Raw genomic sequence first — 5,426 nt, 5'->3', positions numbered from 1 at the left:
CTACACATGTAAGTGGATTCCAAACCACTTTCCAGTACTCCAGCCTCTAACATGACAACCACTGTTTATAAAATATTGCACATGGATCACTTAAATATAAAACATAGTCACAATTTTAATTGAAAAATCGGCCAAAAGGAAAACATTATTGCAGGACAATTCAGAGACACACCAAGTCCAAACTACACATGCAAAATATCTGTCAGAAAAACACATGACATACAATAAAGTAAGATGTTACATTGGCTATTGTATAAAACATTAACCAAAGCAATGTTTTTGCTGACACACACTTGAAGATGGGAGTAATATGCAACGTCACATGACACACATTTAAAAAAAACATAGAATGTAAATGCAAATACACGTGCTCACCATTCTTCCTGGGCCTATCTAAATCCCGGACATGGGTTGCAGAGACAACTTCTGGAGGGATTACACTCCGCATGGGCTCCTCATACTGCAGATATCTTGCAATATAGGGCTGCCCACCACCGGTTTTACGAGCCGACTTGGCCTCCTTGGCCATTTTGGACTTGACACGTCGCTTTATGTCATAGTACCGTTTGCAGCACGTGTCCTCCGTCCGCTTGACCACCCCCTCACTATTGACAGCAGCAACAACTTTCGCCCACAACACCGTCTTCCTCTGTGTTGGCACCTTGGCGGACTCAGGGCCAAATAGCTGCCTCTGATACTTCATCAGCTCACGCACCAATGCCACATTTTCAGCAAAACTAAACTTTACATTCCGCCCAGTCTTAGTAGTGGTGCGTGGCTGCGGAGCACTCTGACTGTCGCTATCACTTGAGGCTGCTGCAGCAACCTCACCCACCAACTCCACCTCACTAACCTCTCTAACACTCACCTCCTCCACCTGACCGACCTCCTCCCCCTCACTCACACCCTCCACCTCACCCACCTCTGAGTCACACATAATTGTGTGTCTAAATAGTTAACACAGAAAAAAAAAAACACAAACAACACACTCCTCCACTACCACTACACAACTCACACACACACACACCCACACACACGCACACACACACACACACACACACACACAAACACTGACAAGGGACTATAAAGAAAAATAACTTGGACTAAAAATGAGACAAAACCAAAAAATACAAGACAACAAGAATGACAAGACGACTTTCAAACACAATACCACACTCAGAAATCGCTACCAACACTCCTCATCAAACCACAAATTCACCTACCTCCACAGCACAACCTCCCTCCTCCTCACCACTAACTAAACCCACGAGGTGCGGACGGTTTGGGGCGTATTTATATGGTTGCGCACAGACACTCCTACCATCTGAAACACAACCAATCACGAACGGGGATGAAAATCGAAACTGAAAGTGAAAATGCGTCCGCGGAAAAAAAAAAACCCTGCCGCGTTTAACTTAGGAAAAAAAACAGCAAATACAACAAAAACACGTACGCAAACGGCAATGACGGACGTAAATGTGCCAAAAAAACCGTCTGGCATCGACATCGGAAAACACGACAACCATAAAGTCGACTGCTTCGTAACTTTGCGTATATGGATTCAAAAAGTTGCATGAAAATGCACCCGATACAAAACGAGTTTAAACACTACACAAACCGACTCAAACACGAATATTAGTAAATATTGCCCCTGATCTCTCATTTGATTCTAGGTTCTCCAAGAATTTAAAATAAGCAAGTGCAGCTATCTAAAAACCACAAATGACTTCAGTTCTCCTTTCTGCAGTCACTGCATGTCACTGCTTTTTTAGTAGTATCTTTTTTAATGCAGTGCTAATTTATAGCCCCCTTTTTTCTTGTTTTTTTAATATATTTTGCTTAATTTTTTAACATGTCGCAATGGTATTTTTATGTACATTGTATGTGAATGAATATAATATATTTATCATATCCAGCTCTCTAGCACTGTATATAGTCACTGCAAGTTCATCTGAGTTGATGCCAATGACCAGCTTCAGGGCAACCACACAGTTATTTTCCATTGCCAGTTCCAAGGCACCTTGGCATTCATTTATTCATGCCCTTTATTGATTGAAATTCCTCAAATCTTGCTGGTTTATGTTTATGAATGTTTTAGTAAACATCATTTCTTCTGCATGCAACAGTCCCTTCTTTGTATGCTATAAGGAATTGTGGTGCATTCTCCTTTTGTTTCTCTCATGTTCTATGTCAGGAATCTGCATTTTGCATCACGTCACTTACCAGTGCTCTGATGTACTAGCCTCCAGAGGTCACATCCTCAGACTGGCAGCATGTTCCATGATTGCCTGCAATGTGCAGAGACTCTCTCCAGTGTGTACTCCGCTTGCCATACAGCATGTACCCCGATGTATTCCCACCATCTCCAGAGTATGGGTGCCGCCATGACACCTGCAGTCAGCTGGCTTGGTGCTATCCAGTCCTGAGCATTGGAGCGCTCACATGACTTGATTCTCCAATCCCTGCTGACCAGGGTGTATATACTCAGAGTTCCTGCTCAGTATCATTGCCTTGAACAACGCGTCACATCCTGTGAACAAGTGACTCCTGGCTCCAGTCTCCTGTCTGCAGAGATTCCCCAGTGTATTAGCTCCATGGAACTACAGGCATCAGCCATCCAGTTTGGTGCAGTCCCATCTGCATTCAGATCCAGTCACCAGCAGTCTCCAGTGACTTCCTAGCTTCAGTGTCTCCGTGGAACTACAGGCTCCAGCCATCCAGCTCTGCTACAACTCCTTCCACAGTTATCTTCCACTTCTACATGCAGTAAGAGACTCTCTCCAGGTGCTGCCTCATCATTCTCACCTGTGTGTTGTTAATCTGTATTCAGCACTGTGCTATTGCATCTAGCACTTAAACAACCAACTTGTATATTACCAACTGTCTCCTGCTTTAGGCTTGTTTGGCTCTGTGGACTTTGTGCATATATTCTGACTGTGTGAATCTATTGCTGTCGGTTTCCAGACTGATTACCAGAGTTACTTATTGCCTGTATTTACTACCATCGGTTGCATTACCTACCTACTGCATATTAATTATGTTACCATCGACTTCCAAACCAGCCATCGATGTTCACCATCGTCTTCCAGGCCGATCATTGCAGTTTGCTAATCACACAGGTTCCCAGACCTGTTCATTACCTGTGACTGTTATTATACCATTTGTATTACTTACCTCCAGACTACTGATTTCAGTTGCCATCAGCTCCCAGGCATTATTTGCAAGTTGCTAACGGTTTCCAGACTGAATACCAAAAATTACTTATTGCCTGTGTTGTTCTATCACATTCTCCCATCAGTTTCCAGGCCGAACCTCTGTGTCATTATTTATCCTCAGGATGTATACTCTGCTTCACATCGGCTCCCAGGCCGACCATCACTTATTTGCCATCTGCTCCCAGGCCGACCATCATTGATTGCCATTGGCTCCCAGGCCAATCATTAATGTTCTCTAATTACTGCTGGTTTCCAGATCAGCTCATTCTTTGTGACTGTACTTAAAACCAATGTCAGCTTCCACGCTATGAAACTTCTGTATTGTTATTCCTGTTCCAGTAATCATTATATTGCTGTGTGTATTTAATAAACATCATTGCGCACGTGCGCAAGAACTTACTATGGCCTCCTCGTTTCCTCCATCGTACCACCACTGACTCACTAGTGCCCCTTCCGGGAACAGACATTTACACAGACTTGACATTCTATTTAGGATTGCCTTCTGTAAACTTCTGTAAAATCTGACTTCAGGTGGCGGGCTTAGCATTTTATCTGCGGCATGTGCATGTGACCATCATGTATGCATGTGGCCTGCTGAGCAAGTGCATCAGTGACGTGCTTACATGACCTGCGGCATCAGCGCTGCCTGCTCCCCCAGTTGTGGAGAAGGTATGTGAAACCTTTCTTTCACTATAAGTTCTCAGTGAACATTGAGAGGCTTGCACACCGACCCACCAGCTGTTGCTAGGTGGCAATCCTGTACCCTACAACAAAGAGAGTTGGCAGATCATAGATTCCTGCAAACTGGTGTTGAGATTATTTTATGAGACCACTGTGGGAGAATGCTGTTATCAGACTTTTAAATATTTATCTAGTCATATAATAAAGCTTCATAAGTTCAATTACATCTACATGAGATTTAGACCTCATGGGACCCTAAGCAAGACACTGATTTGGGACCTCCCTTCCTCAAACAATCCTCAGTGTGTTCCCCACTCCTATCTCTGATTGTAGCAAGCAGACAGACCTCTGCCCAGACAGTGTATGGCCTCCAAGATTCAGCTCTGTCGGTGGGCCCCCTGGGACCTACTATGCCCTAAGCGGCTGCTTTGGTTGTCTAGTGGTAAATACGTTACTGATTACATATACTGCACATTTTATAAAGTGATTCAGAGGTTTCTATGGGAAATACTGAATGTGACATTTATCAAGCTTGGCCTCATTAGTTAACACCATCTTAATATGGTATTTGCCATTGTTGCTATTAATAACAATAATTTATATAGCACATTTATTCTAATAGTACTCAGAGCACTTTACATTTGATTTACAAGACTAGATTCTAATAAGATTAACAAAAAAGAGTAACAAGCCTTTTGGTTGTATTTTTTTTTTAGGAAGTAAAGGAACATTAGTGAAATGCTTGGGTGAACAGGTAATACTTGAGCCTGTTTTTGAAGGATTCTAGAGTGGAGACCTCTCGAACTGTGCGGGAAAGTTAGTTCCAAAGAGATGAAGGCTCAAAGCAAACATCCTCACCCCCAGATTAATTGAATTGAGATTCTAGGTAATGCTAATAGTCCTTAATCTACAGATCACAGAAATCAATTGGGTCAGTAAGGAATCAGTAGCTGATACAGGTACCTTTGGCCCTGATTATGTAAGGCTTTGAAAGTCAGTAAGTCAGTCTTGAAAAAGATTTACTATCGTACAGGCAGTCAATGAAGAGAGTAGAGTATGGGTGTTATATGGCTGGAACAAGGCTGGTTAATAGTCTGGCAGCTGCACTTTGCACCAGCTGCAAGTGGTGCAATTGTTTTGTTGGGAGACTGGGTAGAGGGCATTGCAGTAGTTTAGGCATGATAATACAAATGCATATATATGACTTTAGGCAGATCTTCTGAGGGAATTTAGTGCTTGATTCTGGCTATGTTCCTCAGATGAAAAAACAAGGATATGATTGTGGCTGATATGTGATGTTTATGTGATGTTTAAGTATCAAGCAATTAACCAGAGCAACACCAAGATTCAGTACATGTTCAGTGTTTTGTAATTCTGAACATTCAAGCATAAGTCCAGTTGTTTCGCTTTGCTGTAGAATTGTCCTTTGACCTATCATAAAGACCTGTGCTTCATCTTTATTCAGTTGCAGTCAACTGACATTCATTCACTCCTGGATCTCAGCTAGACAGCCATTTAGAGTTTTTATTA

Source organism: Pseudophryne corroboree, chromosome 5 (assembly GCF_028390025.1).
Source record: "Pseudophryne corroboree isolate aPseCor3 chromosome 5, aPseCor3.hap2, whole genome shotgun sequence".
Classification (NCBI taxonomy): domain Eukaryota; kingdom Metazoa; phylum Chordata; class Amphibia; order Anura; family Myobatrachidae; genus Pseudophryne; species Pseudophryne corroboree.
Note: the sequence above shows the minus strand (reverse complement) of the source record.